The 16,398-nt window shown below is 39.7% G+C and overlaps 1 protein-coding gene and 1 long non-coding RNA gene across 2 annotated transcripts in view; one reads left to right on the forward strand and one right to left on the reverse strand.

Moving 5' to 3' along the window:
* The window catches only part of FBXL7 (F-box and leucine rich repeat protein 7), a 429,933-nt gene that overhangs the window by 87,336 nt on the left and 326,199 nt on the right, over positions 1 to 16,398 (reverse strand). The gene's annotated exons all lie outside the window — the stretch shown is intronic.
* LOC114005463 (uncharacterized) overlaps positions 10,465 to 16,398 on the forward strand; it is a 29,338-nt gene continuing 23,404 nt past the window's right edge. Inside the window, exon 1 of the long non-coding RNA XR_003547317.1 lies at positions 10,465 to 10,647. This is a non-coding gene — a long non-coding RNA (uncharacterized LOC114005463). The remainder of the gene's footprint in view (positions 10,648 to 16,398) is intronic.

Here is a 16,398-nt window from a genome sequence, read left to right on the forward strand (position 1 = left end):
TAAGTGCATATTGACAAAGGCATGAACAATGGCCAGAAGATAACATTCCATGGTGAAGGAGACCAAGAACCAGGACTGGAGCCAGGAGACATTATCATTGTACTAGATCAGAAAGATCATGCTGTTTTTACTCGGTGAGGAGAAGACCTTTTCATGTGTATGGATGTACAGCTGGTTGAAGTATTGCGTGGCTTCCAGAAACCAATTTCCACACTCGACAACCGAACCATAGTCATCACCTCTCATCCGGGTCAGATTGTCAAGCATGGAGGTATCAAGTGTGTGTTAAATGAAGGCATGCCAATTTATCATAGACCATATGAAAAGGGTCGCCTAATCATTGAATTTAAGGTAAACTTCCCTGAGAATGGCTTTCTGTCTCCTGATAAACTCTCTTTGCTGGAAAAACTTTTACCTGAAAGGAAGGAAGTAGAAGAGACCGATGAAATGGACCAGGTAGAACTGATGGACTTTGATCCAAATCAGAAAAGACGGCACCATTACAATGCAGAAGCATATGAGGATGATGAACATCATCCCCGAGGTGGTGTTCAGTGTCAGACCTCTTAATGGGGCCAGTGAATAACACTGCTAGCATTTTATATGCAGTAGTGAATGAGTGAAGGACTGTAATCATAATATGCTCACTATTTGCTATTTTTTTTGTTTTAATATTCATCTATAGTAGTGTTTTAAAAAGTTAAATGAAGAATAAATGCAAATATAAAAGCTGAAAAAAAATGGTGTGTCCAGTAAGATGCTTCATAGGCACTCCAAAAGATATCACTATGCCCTTTATTCCTTTCTATGCACGGTACTTACAGTCTTATTCTAATACTGATTCCAATCATTGTATTGCATATTATAATTGCATAAGAGTGAATAATTGTATATTATTGCTCTAAATAAGATTTCATTTTCTGATCTAAGGTCTAACTACAGGATTTCTCTTCACCTTAATTTATCTTTGCATTTTGAAGTAGCACTGTATAGTAGAAAAATGTACCTAAGAAACAGAGTTAAGGTACAGGTCATTTCATTTCTTTTTTCAATGCAAATCTAGCTGATGATAACTGTAAGTGGTTATTAATACTGAGCTTCTTAAAAATTATAACATTCATCAGAATATTTACTAAAAGGGCAGAGAAATGATTCATAAATCACCCACTATCTGCATCAAAAATAAACTAATGGTGTCTAATTCCTGGTAAATCATGACTTGATTTCCAAGAAAAGTGACTATTAAAATATGAGATGCTGTAGTTTACAATGACCAGCCAAGTGCAATTATTTAGGAGAATTTCTTCTTGAAATGTGAATAGCATTTAGCTCCTGGAATTAGCAAAAAAGCAAATTAGTAACCAATGGATCTGCTGGGTTTTCTGTTTCCTGCTTAGGTCTTCAATAATACTGTTTGCATGATTTAAATCTTCTTGAAAAAGGGTCTGGTTTGCTGTATGTAGCAAAGGAGAATAAATAACCTCTGTAGGGACTGTTGTGGTTGGAATGTCTGTGTCCTCCCAAAATCCATATGGTGATATTGTCACTCATAAGTAATTGCATTAAGAGGTTGGACTTTTGCAATGTGATTAGGTCGTAAGGACTCCTACTTCATGAATGGGAGTAGTGCCCTTACAAACCTAGAAAGCTAGCTGGCCTTTTTATCCATGTGAGAAAGCAGTGAGAAAGTACCATCTATAAACAAGAAAGCAAGCCCTCTTCAGATAAAAGTCAGCTGGTACTTTGATCTTGGATTTCTCTGAGTCTAGAACTGAGAGAAATAAATTGTCATTATAAGCCACCCAGTTACTGGTAATTTGTACAAGGGTCTGAACAGACTAGACAGGGGCTCTTTTGGAGGTTCTGTCTCCATCATCCCAATGTACAGGAGGAAGGCCTCTGAGGTACTTTGTTGACTCCCCTCTGCATTTAGATAACGAGAGATTTTGCAAACTCAGGTGTGTGTGTCACCCATGTGTCTGTTTGATTTCCTGATCCTTCTGATATCTACTTGCAAAATCCCCCTAAATTAACTTTTTTTTTTTAGAACTTCTTGCCTTAAGGTGCGTGCGCTCACCAAAGAGAGAGTGACAGAGACAGTGAGAGGGCAAGTGAGAAATCACTCCCCAGGGGTGATAGCCATACCAGTCCCTTCTTATCCACTCTTCTCGTGGGATCTTGGGCACACATGCACATGCACCTGGAGTAATTTTCAAGCCACCAGGTCTGGGACTCAAACCAGGATTAGTCATGTGGGAGCCCAGTGACGAAACTGCTATACCATCTACGTGCTATTTGTGAGATGGTTAATTCAAATGCCCCGTACTAAGAAGCTTCAGTTGACCTAATAAGAAATCAACATTTAAAAAAATCATAGTGCAGGGAATTATTCAAAACTCTTTGACTTTTGAATATATAACTTCACACAGAGGTATAACAAACTGATTTTTATTAAGGAACCAATGACGTTCTTGCTAGATTTATTCCTTAGTAAGTGTGATTTCTAGGATTTGTAAAAACAAGCTTTAAACAGATGGAACAAAATCCTATTTCATGATATTACAAGGCTGCTATTCTCGGAGGTGACTCACTTCTATCATCCTTTCTTCTATGACTGAGGCAGCAGAGACAGTTTCCTGGATGTACTGCCCTCAGGGAGAGAGTAACACAGAAGGGCTTCAAAATAGGCTTTCAAAACTCATAGCAGAGACAACAGTCTTTAAAGTCAGGATAATTTAAATTCATAAGATAGAGTTGTGACTTTCCAGGATGAAAAAGATATGTAGGTTGCATCGGCTAGAGTCTATAGTACACAGAGTAGAAGGTTTACACCATAAATCCTGGAGTGCGGTGGGATGGGGACTGGATAAAACCAATGGCTGCTGTGTTACTCTTAAGTTGAGGGATTGGAGTAAAAAGGCAAACAGAGAAGCCAAAGGGGAGCAAAGGCCACAGAGACCAGCAGTATGGGACAAGGTTTAAGAAGGTGAGTCACAACTTGGGGCTGCTGTGTGCAGACCGATGTGTATAAGGGGTCTTCAAAAAGTTTATGATGAAACAAGTACGGGTGGATTCAACATTTTTCACCAAAATGTATTTGTACTTTAATTCCATTTCCACAAACTTTTTGAAGTCCCCACATACACCTTCCTTCCTAATGAAAATATATCACAGACATCTATCCATCTCCACATCTTGCCACCCTCTCAGTCTCCCAGCAGAATTTACATTGCTTTCTGAAACGGAAGATATTTCCCTCCTTCACATGGATAGGTGGTGTGGTGATCACAATAATGCTTCTCAGGGCGAGTCCCACAGGATCCAGTCTGTAAAAATCAGACTTACCTCACACATGAGCCAGTTAAAGCTTTGATGCATGTTCTTCAGGGGTTTTTTGGAGAGGTTTTTGCTATAGGGCACGTGCGCTCGCCAGACAGAGCAGACAGAGAGAGACAGAGAAACAGAAAGCAAGAAATCACCCCCCGGGGGGGATGGCCACGCCTCAATCCCTTCTCCATTCTCCCCTCAGGATCTTGGGCACGCGCGCACACGGCCCGGCGTGAGTTTAAGCCACCGGGTCCTGGACTCCGGTGATTATGTGGGAGTCCAGCGACATAGCCATTACACTAACTGCTGGTCCCGGGTGTTCTTGAGTTTTGACAGGAGCATTCCTGGTGTTTCCCCACAGACCATAGACAACCATTAAAACACAGATATGTCTTCCTGGGGATCACACTACCATCCTGGCTGACTGGCCAGCTGTTTCTTGAATTGCACTTTGGGCCAGCTTCCTGGCTGTGGACTCCAAGAGTCCTGGGTTTGCCTCCTGTTCCACATCTTCCCAAACAAAGAACTCCACGTAGTTTCCTTTGAAGGATCTGGTTAAGGCTGTGCCATGAAACACATCCAGGAACGGGTGTGTAGTAAGGACTGATGGGAGCCCCATGTCTGCCATTCCTGTTTTTTTCCTCATCTATCTATGGCTGGGAAGAGAACACTCAACAAGCCCACTTACCCACTGTTCTATCAAGCAAAGAGGCTAAAGGTGAGGGTGTAGAAAGATTACAGCAATTGTTACAATGATCAGTTTGAGGAGACCATCACAACCCCGGTGCACAACAACAGACTCTTGATCACACTAGAACAAAGCATTTTCAACAAAGATATATATTGAGTTGTTGGGAAAATCATAATGTATTTTTGCGCAGAAAAACATAGAAAAATACATCAGGACTTTCCTGACAACCGAATATTCTAAAGTGCCAAGTGGCTTCATATTCTGTCCTCAGATTTTGAGAAAGCACTATCCTCCAAGGGACTTATGCTTGAGCTTTCCAGGTGTAATGGGTGGAGGAAAGTAGATTCTAAAAGTAAAAAGGAAAAAAGAGGAGAGTAGGGAGTAGGGAAGGTGCCTGACCTTGGGCAGGGGGTGGAGGCAGCTCCAGGGAAAAGGCTGGAAGGTGAACCTAGCCCCCTGCCCCCATAAGGCACTACCCCTCACGATCAGACTCTCCCTCGTGGCAAAGTTGATAACGATCAAAACCTACTCCAAGGCCAACATGTGACTAATAACCATGGCTTAGAAAATAGTCAACCTCACTAATAATCCAGGATACATAATTAAAACAATCAGATAAACCTTGGAAGCAGGGGTGGACCTTTTTTTGGTGGGGCCTGATGTTTGCACAATTTGGAGGTCCTCTTTCAACTTGGAGAGGAAAGAAACTGCAGTCTTTCCTGATTGTGGTGAAGTATCACTTGTACAACAGTTTCAAAAATCATATGAACACATTTCCAGCTCTCTCCCAAGATCATGGAAGGATTCAGGCTAGTGGGACCCCAAGGATAAGCCTCACTGGCTTTGAAATAAATCCAACTTTTCTGAGGAGGGTTTAAGACATGTGACCAAGAAATGGATTAAGTGAGTGTATCTTTGTTCATTTGTCATCACAATGTGTAATATTCCTGGTATGTTCCACAATATAAATGATTCAGACTTCAGTTTTATTTTAAATTATCAAAATAATCACACTATACAAACAGAAGACAGAAAAGTTGAGGGCAACCACTTTGTAGGATCTTTATAAGGGGAATATGCAAGTGGCATGTATTTTGCTAATGAACTAGTAATATATTAAAGGCAAACACTGAAGCTCAATTTTCCAAAGTTATGGTCCCACTGCAGAATAACAATGACTATTCTTTCTTTCAGGAGCAATTCTAGGAAAATACAGACTGAGAAAGGACTGGAGAACTCATATGTCAATCAGTAATTTTTAAAGCAAATGAACCAATGCTATGAAGATGAAAATAACTGCATATGATCTTGAATCTTAAATCATTGCCATTTGTTACTTGGGTGACTCCCCATAGTAGAAAAAATACAGGGATGGAAAAAAAAAATTGAAGCCATTTATTTCTTGAGACGGTATTGGGACATGGTTTTTAAATTCACATGAAGAACAGATGTAGTTTATCAAAATAATAAGTTTCTTTAAAAATTGCTTAACATGAGGCAATACTGGTGTGGAGGTTGAGGTGGCTGAATACCACATGGCAGACTCCATGGTTCGAGTAGTCCTTGACCTGGCAGCTTGAAAATCATACTGGGTGTGAGCACATGTGTACCCCAAATCCCTAGAGGAGAATGGATGAGAAGGGATGGCAGTGTGGCCATTCCCTCCTGGGGAGTGATTTCTCATATTCTTTCTTACTCCCTGTCTCTCCCTGTCTCTCTGGTGAGCACATATGTGCTATGGCAAAAATCTTAAAAAAAGAAAAAAAAGAAAAAAAAATTTAACATTTAGTAATTTTTGCAGTTATAAATTTCCAGGGACTAACAGCTTGGTAAACAAACAAAAATAAGTAACAGCAAAGAAGTTATAATTAATGAGTTCTGTTAAAAAAAATCAGAGAGGATTACTATCAAAGATGGCAAAATAAAAAGGAAGGTTTGAAATGGCTCTAAAATTTGAAGGGTTAATTTAGGTTACTATTATATAAGGATATGAAAATTCACTGTTACTTAATTAGCTGGCTGATGTAACTTGAAAAGGTAAGCTATATTAAAACCTAATAATCCAGGGCACTACCCTGGGCTTCTGAAGGTCATGAATCTTTCACCATTCAAATTAAGGTTACATTACCAACATTGATCTTTTCTCATGCTTCATTTCTGCTATTTAATTAAAAATGCTAATAACCCACAGGCCAGACAACTTTTTAGAAATAGGAGAGTATTAAGCTACAGAGAGAACGTTATTTGAACAGGTTCCCTGACATATTTGTTGCATTGTCTTCAGTCTTTTTCAGATCCTTTGAAGTGGTTTCCTGGTACGTTGACAAGTGATGTGGAAAGCATTGTGTGCACTGTACCTAGATCAGCCATATTCTGGTATTCACCATCAATTATATGCAGCTTAGTGACATTTCAGTCAATACTGCACTGTGTATATGACGGTGGTCACATAAGATTATACCATGTAGCCAGGTGTGTAAGCACACTCTATGCTGTTCAGACAACAGTGGAATCACCTAATGATGCATTTCTTCAGATGTTTTCCCATCGTGAAGTGATCATGACTGTATACCCAAGAGTTTATAACAAATCTGTTGGGGCTTTCCAGTACATGATGTTCAAGGACAGGCTAAATCCAAAAGTATATCTTTGGCACTGGAGACCTACTGAATTCTCAGAACTTGGAATCTTTGGGTTTCCCAGAGTTCCTGATTCAGTTTTAGGCATTTTCTACTATATTACCTGAGCTAACAGTGGCATGGGTCAAGAAGCCATCTCAGAGGACAACTAGATAGAGAAAGCTCCATGCTCAAGGGGGTTTATATCTCCTATTCAGTTGATGAAAACTATCCTTTAAAGCTACATTTCAACACTTTATTTAAGGCAGGGACAGTAGATGGTATAGTAGTTATATCGCTGGACTCCCACATGGCTGAAGGTTGTTCAAGTCCTGGACTTGGTAGCTTGAAACTCAACGTCGAGTGCATGTGCATGCATGCTCAAGATCTTGGGAGGAGAATGGAGGAAAAGGGATTGTGGAATGACCATCCTCCCTGGGAGGTGATTTCTCAGTTTTTCTCTTACTGTCTCTCTCTCTCCAGCGAGCCCAGGTGCCCTATGCCAAAAATCCTCTAAAAAAAAAAAAAAAAAACCTTTGGGGCCAGCAGATGGCATGGTGGTTAAGGTGCTGAACTCCTACATGGCTGACCATGGTTAGAGTCCTGGACCTGGAAGCTTGTTTTCTCACTCCTCCCACCCCCCATGTCTCTCTCTAGAAATATTTTAATAATACCCTGACAATTGCACTGAATATGCAAGGAGTCTTCAAAAAAGTTTGTGGAAAATGTGTAGTATGAAAATCTGTGTATGGTTTTCAAAACATTTTTGCACCAAAGTAAACTTATATTTTAATTCAATTTTTTCCATGAAATTTCTGAAGTTCCCTGATATTTACAATAATCAACTCATATCTTGTTTTCCTGAAAATCAAATTTAACTGCGTGTTCCATATTTTTATTTGTTAAATCTGATAACTGTAACTCAATTTCATTATACTAATAACAGCCAGCAATAATACCTACACAGCACCAATGACACCAGGTGTTTTATGAGCTTCTGGTCCAGTTACAGTTTTACCCATTTTCTTGGTAGTGCAATGCTTTGCCATGCTGGAAGCCGCATGGAAGACTGGGTTTGGTTCTAAGTCAAGCTGGGTATGCCAGAAGTACACATGTGCCTATGACCCTGCTGGTTGGGAAGGCTGGGGGAAGCTGGTAGTATGAAATCCTGTTGAGGGTTCTCTGCCCCATCTTTCTTTCATGAAAATAAATAAATAAACTTTAAAAAATACTTTACGTGTTTTTAACTCTTCTAGTAATCTTATGAGGTAAGCATTGTCCCCATTTTTCAGGTGTGAAAGTGAAAATACAAAGGAATAATGTAGACTTTCTCTCATGACATTGAGTATCTCAGAGCTGAATGCCTGGTGGCCAAGATGGGTAGGGCCAAGGTTTTCCACAGAAAACAGTTCTAAGCTGCTTGAACATGAGAATGAATTCTTAATAAAGGCCCTTAACAATCTTTGGCATGGAGCACTGTTGGATAATTTTATTCTGGAAAATATTCACAGCAGGTGTTACCAATTACCTCCATAGAATATTGAATTTAAATTAAATTCTGGGTGAACTTTCCAAGATAAACTGGCTACAATGCATGCACACCTCTTAGTAGCTGGAATACTTGTCCCCTCCAAAATTCATGTTGGAAACTGATTGTCATTGTTAACAGTCTAAGGCAGTGGGACATCTGGGAGGTGATGGGGCCATAAGGGTTCTGACCTCTTGAATGGATGAATGTCACTGCTCTTAGTAGCTGTTACGGATGGAATACTTGTCCCCTCCAAAATTCATGTTGGAAACTGATTGTCATTGTTAACAGTCTAAGGCAGTGGGACATCTGGGAGGTGATGGGGCCATAAGGGTTCTGACCTCTTGAATGGATGAATGTCACTGTCACATAGAGTGTCTGTTATAAAAAGTCAAATCTGGACCCATTTTATGCATGTCATCCCCTCCATCGTTCTCTCACCTTCTGCCATGGAATGACAGCAAAAAGCCCCTCGCCAGGTGCTGGCACCTTGAAACTGAACTCAGCTTCTAAAACTTTGAGCTAATAAACTAATGTTCATTATACATTACAAACTCTCAGGTATTCTTATATGAAATCCTAAATGGACGAAGAAAGAAGTCGAATCATTTGACCTGCTATTTGCTTGATATAAGCTATAGAAGTAAGTGTCATCAACTGTCAAAAGGAAGAATTCTGTTTTAATGTCATTTCTTTTACCATGTACCTCTCAAGTGTCAGATCTAGGAAGCCTAAAGATACATAAGACTGAAAGAGAGGGAAAAAAAGGACACATAATGAGGTAATTTAAGTGCACTACACTGGATTTTAGGTTGGAAGCATACACAGAAGGTATATAAATGCAGAGCAGAGTAGGGTTTTCCATCTCAAGATTAGGAGACTCTAAGAGTTTTCCCGGAGGAGGTGATGGCTGAATGAATCCTAAAGAACGAGAAAGTGATCTTAGAGCAGGAAGCTGGGAAGGTGTTGTAGGTGAAGCGGACAGAATGAACCTCGCCTCTCATCATTATTAGGCAGCTGTACCATCATCCTTTGAGCATGTTCCCAGCATATGAAAACGAAGCCAAAGGGGATAGTCCAGAGAAGAACACCTGGCTCTGCGATGTCAAGAGACTATTAGAAGGAGTGCCGTTTTACTCTCCTTTTTCAAGGTTCTTACTTCAACATAATGTTAATAGTCCAGAGAAGAACACCTGGCTCTGCAATGTCAAGAGACTATTAGAAGGAGTGCAGTTTTACTCTTCTTTTTCAAGGTTCTTACTTCAACATAATGTTTTCTAATGCTGAAATCGCCGAGGCACATGATTAGGTCTCAGTATATGTTGAATGCAAAAAAAGGAAAGATCACAGAAGTCAGTGTTGCCTTTCCCCACTTTGTACTTTAAGAATTGTGCGATCTACACCCTTTAGCCATGATTCCCTCCAAGTGCTACAGTTTTAAAAGCTAATACACCTTCTCAAATAATTTCTCAAGTGTAGACATTCAGTATTAGGTGAGAGATCTTTAAAATACTTTAAAATGTGAATTCTCTCTAGTATTATCAACTCTATTAAGACTATGGCTAAGGAGTGCAAATACAGACTTTATAAAAAACTGGTATTGATGTTCATTGGCTATCCTGAAGCCATCATGAAAACATTGGTTTCAGCTCATTTAATTTTCCTCTTAAGGGTATTCTTATCCTAGGCCTGGATCCTGTTAACTAGGAAGGAAATGCTGACCATCTCCTCAACCTTGTGACATTTCTCTTGTAATGTGAAGTTCACAAAAAGCCCCAAGAAGAGGCTTAAATGATGTACATCAGACATAGAGCACTGAGCACCAATTAGCAACATTACCCAAGTTCATGCTTGGTTTTGTTTGTTTTCCTTTTAAGTTTACTCATTTATTTATTCCAGGAGACAGAGGGGGAGAGAGAGGGAGAGATCACTAACAGGGCCCTTATTCCATGATACATCCTCAGTCTCAGCTATCCTGGATCTTGGGCACAGGTATGTGCACCTGGAAAGGATTAAGGAAGTCCCAGGACAAACTCAGGACCTTTCTCATTTGAGTCCAGATACCACTGTGCCATTGCCTGAACCTTAGTTTTATTTTGTTTTGTTTCTTACAGGTGCACGTGCTTGCTGGAGGGAAACCAGCGTGGAGTTGAGGGGACACTAGGGTTGGGATGAGTGAGAAAGCACCCCCATGGAGGATGGTGACAAACTATTCTCCCTCCTTTTCCTTTCAGGATTTTGGGCATGTAAGCACACATGGCTGGTGTGTTACCCACACCATCGGGTCCAGGACTTGAACCATACAAGAGGTCATGTGTGATTTAGCCACCTTAACCATTGAGCCAACAGCTAGCCCTGGTTTTGTTTCTTACACAAAAATTATCAAACTGCTGAGTTTCTCCTCTCCTTCTCCTACAGAAAGATGATTGAAGTTGAAAACTGCTCCATGGAATCAACCTAAGTGCTCAGCAATTGATGAATGGGTAAGAAATTGCGGTGTATATATACACATTGGAATTCCATTCAGCCATAACAAAGGATAAACTCCTATCATTTGAGACAAAATGGATACACATGTAAAAAAATAATGTTAAGGAAAGAAATCAGGCTCTGAAAGACAAATACTGTATGTTCTCACTTAACAAAGACCATGTGTCCTCACTCTTTAGCAGAAGCTACAAGACGCAACTACACAGAAGTAGAGAGTGTAAGGCGACAGCAGAAGCTAGAAAGGGGGAGAGGGTCGGGAATGGGAGACCTTGATTAACAGATATAAGAGTACATGTGTTAAGAATGAATGGGTTATAAAAGAGCATAACACAGTAAAGAATATTGGCAACAATTCAATACATATTTCAAAATTGCCAGTAGAGCAAATTTCAGATGTGATAAATGTTGGCTATAATGAATATGTTTATATCCTTGAATGATTCTTACACACCCATCACGCTTTGCAAAACCACACAAACATGAACAACAATTATAGTTAAATCAGAGATTACAATAAAGAGCATGCACAAAGGGAAAAGAATTCTAATTCTATAACTTGAGTTGTTAGATGGAATTTCTTTTACCTATCTGCTTGCAAGTCTTTAATAATTTATAAAAAAAATGTATGGTACTTGGGATAGTATCCAGGAAACATGATAAATGCATCCTGTTGACCTGAATACATACAAATTCAGAAACTTAAAAACATTTAAAATGAAATTTCCACAGCCTTGTATTTTATAATAGGAATTGGAATCATTTGTACTTTTGGTACAAACATGACAGATCTGCATTATGCAAATGCACATATGTTCTTCCTATTGAGAGCCAGTGAAACCTCAAACAACTCTAAATAAGTTGCAAAGGCTCTAGTTCTGAATTGTTACATTTATTTCATATTTTACAACAATATCTGTGGTGATTTATTGGATCAGGACCCCATATTCCATGTAAAATCTTTTTTTAACCAAATAAAGATGATTTTACTGAATCAAATTAAGATAATATTAACATTTATGGACAAACTCCAAACTTTCTTTGGTTTCTAATAATCATATAGAAATAAGAGTACTACAAGAGTTCTATTAATACATTAACTTCTGTCAGAAGCCGTATTAGCAAGCATAACAAGAAAATATAAGAAAATAAACAGTGAAAATTGGACTTTGAAGACATCCATCATAGCTTATGGATTTTATTAAATAAATGCCAAAATAATTATATTACTGCAAAATTTTAACTAAATGTTTATTATTTATTTTGGCTTAAAATGAAAAAAACCAGAAAGTTTATAATATCTCATGTTCCAAAATTAATATATTTGATTTACTAAAATAAAAACATATCACAATGAATTAGGTTCACATTTGAAACTCACAGACTGACTTTGACACTGATTTTACAATTTGGAAACTCTTTTAACTTCTCAGAACCCCAGTTTTAAATCTGTATGAAGACTGACCTGGCAATTTTTGAAGTGTCTTCAAACTATGAAAGTTTATGATTTAGGAAACAGCTTTCGAAAACTACTAAGTGAACCCTATAACTATTCTTTTAGATCTATTCCAAAGGTCTAACGTTAAAAAAAGGGCCCATGATTCCAGCATGAGTCAGCGGGTTAGAGTGTATCCCTTAGACCAAGGACCCTAGTAAATGAGGCTTACTGCACTTCTCTGCCATGAGTAATAAAATTATTATTGTTTCAAATAACAGATACTATGTTCTCTTTTGAATTGCACTTGATTCTAGCCATAGAATCCCCCTACCCTACTTTTTACATTTTCAACCTGGAATTTTCTTGGAAAACGCACGTTAAGAACTCTAAGGAACAGCAGAGGGCACCAAAATCACAAGTAACACAAAAATGAAAATGAACTCAGAGCAAAAATCAAAGGTACACATACAATGTGGTATTCTTTGTTGAAAATGAGGAATATGGTAATATCCTTATTTGCTTATCACACACTGCATGTATGCTTTGAAAATCCATTTTGTACCCCACAAAGATGTACAACAATTAAATGTAAATAAATTATTTTTTAAAATGAAATTAAAAAAAGAAAGACTCAAAACATTGGCATCAAATACAGGGCCAGGAGTTCTAAGCTATGCAGCTAAGAAAATGAGCCAACTACAGTCTGGGGAGAACAACACATTTTTATGGTACTTGTGGGAAACTGCCAATGAAAATGGTTTACATTTTGTCTCAATATCCATTTCCAAATTAAATGCTGTGATGTTTATTCTTGGGTGTTGTTTGGAGGGATTTCATTCACTTTGGGACACTGTAGTGGAGAGAGGAGGCTGAACCAAGTTGCAACCCACTCAGGGCAGGTAATCAGGAATGAGGAAGATGGTTTTTGGTCTAAGAGGAATCACTTAAGGTGGGGCAGGTATAGCATGAAGGCTAGAGTCCTTGGGCTAGTGTCTGTACGCTTAGATGGGCTCATATGAGACATGGAAAAGGCTTCTGTGTCACTGGAGGGCACTGGTTTAGGACACATGGAGTAGAGGATCAATTTGAGTGACTGTGGGACAGAGCTGCCTACAACGAAGTCAGATCACTTAGCTACTTGAACTCCCTTCGCAGAGCTCAGGGATTTATGAAGGTGGTGAGAGGTTGGAGTTGATGAATAAGAATCTGTAATTCTAATGCATTAATTACACTTGTCATTATGTCAAAATGTAAAAAGTCTGATTTCCTTCTAGGAAACAAGTATGAGATTATAGATGCTTTTGAAATGCAAGCCCATTATTTCCAAATGACAGGTTATAATGGCTGTGATGAGCTCAGAGATCTGTTATTAAAGCAAACTAATCATTGTAATTGTTAAAATAAGTATAAGAATGATTAAGAATTGGCGAGTAGTTATTCCCTGCTGACACACATTGGATTTAGTGGGTGTATGGTTATTATATGCATATGCCCATGAAAGAGGACAGAGAATGAGAGACAGCACCCGTGCAGGGTCCCCACACTTCACTCCATCCCAGCCTCAGCCAGCCTGGATCACAGGCATGTGTGCTTTGCACCAGGCATGCTCAGGGAATTCTGGGATGCAAGGCCAGAATCTTTCCCATATGGGTTCAGTGCTGCTACCTCTGCACTACCATCTGGTCCTCAGACAAGCACATTTATATGCAGAGAAGTAGAAAATGGCTTGCAGGGAAGCACCATTCTTCTTATGAAGGCATCAGACCTGTTATCACAGGAAGTAAAAAAGAGTGTCTGGCTTGATTCTCTGGGTTGGAATTCAGCTCTGTAGTCTACTAGCTTGCCCTGAGCAACTGACACTATCTCAATGGCTCTCGAGTAGTCTCTGGAGCTGGAACAGCAGTATCACCAGCTGCATTACTGGCAACTTGGCAACTTGCTAGAAAAGCAAATTCTCTATCCTGCTCTTTCCCAATCAGAAGCTCTAGTGCTGAGACTCAGTAATTTATTTCTTTTATTTATTTTTAAAATGGTTTTTATCATAGGATATGTGTGCTCACTGGAGACAGTGAGAAGGAAAGTGAGAAATCCCCACAGGGGATGGCCATGCTGTAATCCCTTCTCCTCCATTCTCCTTTTGGGATTTTGGGCATGCATGCACATATGCCTGGCATGATTGTGAAGCTGCCAGGTCCAGGACTTGAACCACAGTCAGCCATGAGGGAGTCTGGTGCCTTAACCACTACCCCACCTGCTAGCCCCTCAGTAATCTATTTCAGTAAGCCCCCTGGGTGACTAACATCTGAGAAGCTCTCCTTATCTTGATGTGCCTCAGTCTTCTCATATAGAAAATGGGGACAAATAGGGTTATTGTGGCAAATAAATGTGCTAATATACACCTACAATGACTAAAGTGGGACACGGCACATGGTGAGCAGTGCTTAGTGTGCTCGTCCATGGCTACACAAACCTCAGCCACCTTTAGGGAAAAAAGGAAAGTTGGTCACTTGAATATTCATTCCATTTAGAAATAGAGAAAAAAGGGGCGTGCCAGGTTTGGGGGTTAAGGCCATTGCAGTCCTGGACCCAGCACCTTGAAAAACACTGTGCCCAAAATACCTAGAGGAGAATGAAGGAGAAGGGACTATAGCATAGCCATCTCCCTTGGTCGGGGGCTTCTTTCTGACTTTCTCTCTCTCTCTCTCTCTCTCTCTCTCTCTCTCTCTCTCTCCCCCTGATAAGTGCACATTCCCTATAGAAAGAAATTAAAAACAAAACAAAACAAAAAACAACAAAAAAGAAAACAAAAGAAAGAGAGGAAAAAGGAGAGTTGTTATTTTTGCTATGTGTGATCATTAAAATAATGAAACTCACTGCAATGTGGGGTAGAGAAATATCTGGGTTTCCTAAGCCAAGGCAACAGAAACTCCTAGGGAGAATGACCAGTTAACTGCTGTCAGAAGGCAGCCCTGGGGGCCTGCAGGGGATGTAGTGGTAGGGATGCTAGAATCTCACATGGCTATTGTGGTTCAAGTTCCAGACCTAGTGACTTGAAATTCATGCTGGGCAGGTGTGTGTGTATGTCCAAAATCCCAAGAAGAAAATAGAGGAGTAGGTATTGTGGCATGATCATCCCCTCATGGGCTGATGTCTCACTTTCTCTCTTTCTATCTGGCAAGCACACATACCCTATAGGAAAAAATTCTCTCTCTAAAAATAAAAGAAAACAACCTTGTCACCTTATCCACCACTGGGGTCAGCACACTTCACCCTCTCCTGCTTTCTGAGGGGCATCACTTGGTTGAAGGATGATTCACTCCAAACCCCACAGATGATTTTTTTTTTTTTACTGAGACAACAAAGGCATTGAGGAGCTTGATGTAAATGTCAGGCCTCGTGTCCACTGCCAGGACAGAAGTTTATTTGCTTTGCCATTCTTCTCAGCTGAGAAGTTGGAGATTAATCCAACCACTGGAATTCAGGCACTAAAGGGTCAGTGGATGCTCTCAGCTTTCAGTTCATCCTCCTGATAGGTCAGGAGTCTCTCCTGAGACACAGGAGAGCTTGACAGTTGTGAGTCAGGGCTCTTGAGCGTCTTTCATCTTTTAAAGTCCAGAAAGATTTTAATCCTAAAGTGCTGAATGTATAACACAAGAACGATGGTGATACTGACAATGATACTACTTTCCTCAAAAAAACTGTGGGGCTCAGATAAGAGAAAAAACAAAATGGCAGCCACCTAGCAAGTGTCCAATATGTACTCACCATTGTTGAATTATTAATTTTTACAGCAAAGTAAAACAACCTTCTAAGAGGAGAAAATCACCCAATATCCCAACATCCAGGAAGTAGCAGGGGTAGAATTCTAAGAATGGCACACCCCACTCTAGAATGGATACTTCCTTCCTCTGCAGTGCCCCTTGAGAGCTGTCATGTTACCACAACTGGGATTCAACTCTCTTAGAACTTAACATGATATGTAATTTACTCACAGTTATGGAATTAAAAAGACATCTTCACAACAGGAAGACTGAAGTTGATAATCTGAAAGCTGTTTTACAGAAAGATATTTCTAGTTGGTAATGTAAGTGAAATTATGATTCTAATTAATGAAATCGCCACTCATGTCTACCTTTGGTGATGAATTCACAAGGAAGGTATCCAATCAGGAAACCACTTACCAAGGACGTGTCTATTCCTCAGACCCTGTGCAGTAGAATGGGAAGCGACATTGAGTATGAGGCATCCTTGCCATTAGGGCGATGGCATCCCAATTGGATAGCAGCTACGTTTACTGTAGTACTCCTTT

Source organism: Tupaia chinensis, unplaced genomic scaffold, assembly GCF_000334495.1.
Source record: "Tupaia chinensis unplaced genomic scaffold, TupChi_1.0 Scaffold143836_1, whole genome shotgun sequence".
Taxonomy (NCBI): Eukaryota; Metazoa; Chordata; class Mammalia; order Scandentia; family Tupaiidae; genus Tupaia; species Tupaia belangeri.